At 41.6% G+C, this 955-nt stretch overlaps 1 pseudogene; it reads left to right on the top strand.

The window, feature by feature from the left end:
- The first annotated feature begins 282 nt into the window (after nucleotides 1–282).
- LOC103734198 lies at nucleotides 283–702 on the top strand (annotated as a pseudogene).
- Nucleotides 703–955: the final 253 nt, after the last annotated feature.

The raw sequence follows: 955 nt of genomic DNA, 5'->3' as shown, positions 1-955 counted from the left end.
AAAAACCTTTGGCAAGAAGAATAATCGCTGACAATAATTGTTTATTAAATGTCGGTATTGTTTTCAAAACTTTAAAACGTTGGACTCAGGACACGTGCCTGAAATCCTGGCACTTGGGAGGCACAAGGAGGAGGATCAAAAGTTCAAGGCCATCTTCAATTATATTGTGAGTTTGAGGTTACCTGGAGCCACCTGAGACCTTATCTTAAAATAAATAAATGAGCTTTATGTCCGACATCTTAGCGAGGCTGTAGTGGTTGCCACTGCTCTCGGACCTTCGCAATGCTGCCCAAGGACGACAAGAAGGAGGACGCTGGGAAATCGGCTAAGAAAGACAAGGACCCAGTAAACAAGTCTGGGGGCTTGGCCAAAAAGAAGAAGTGGTCCAAAGGCAAAGTTAGGGACAAGCTCAACAACCTGGTCCTGTTTGACAAGGCTATACATACAAACTCTGTAAGGAAGTTCCCAACTATAAACTTATTACCCCAGCCGTGGTCTCTGAGAGACTGAAAATTCAAGGTTCCCAGGCCAGGGCAGCCCTTCAGGCACTCCTTAGTAAAGGACTTATCAAACTGGTTTCAAAACACAGAGTCCAAGTAATTTACGCCAGAAACACAAAGGGTGACGATGCCCCAGCTGCTGGTGAAGATGCCTAAATAGGTTCAATCAACTGTACATTTGGAAAAATAAAACTTTATTAAATCAAAAAATAAATAAATGAATAAATGAATAAATAAACAAACAAAGTTGGCTTCTCTGTTAGCTTTCTTTAACAGGAACGTTCCTGAGGCTGTTAGAACTTTGGCTCATGGTTTTGGAGGTCTCACCTTCATTTATTTTTGATTGATTTATTTTTATTTTATATGGATGAGTGCTTCGCTTGCATGTATGTAAGTGTACCACAAACATGCAACACCCATGGAGGTGAGAAGAGGGCATTGGATCCCCTGGAACT

This window comes from Nannospalax galili, unplaced genomic scaffold (assembly GCF_000622305.1).
Source record: "Nannospalax galili isolate Female #2095 unplaced genomic scaffold, S.galili_v1.0 scaffold1096, whole genome shotgun sequence".
NCBI lineage: Eukaryota > Metazoa > Chordata > Mammalia > Rodentia > Spalacidae > Nannospalax > Nannospalax galili.
Note: the sequence above shows the minus strand (reverse complement) of the source record. Positions and strands in the feature narration are given on the sequence as shown.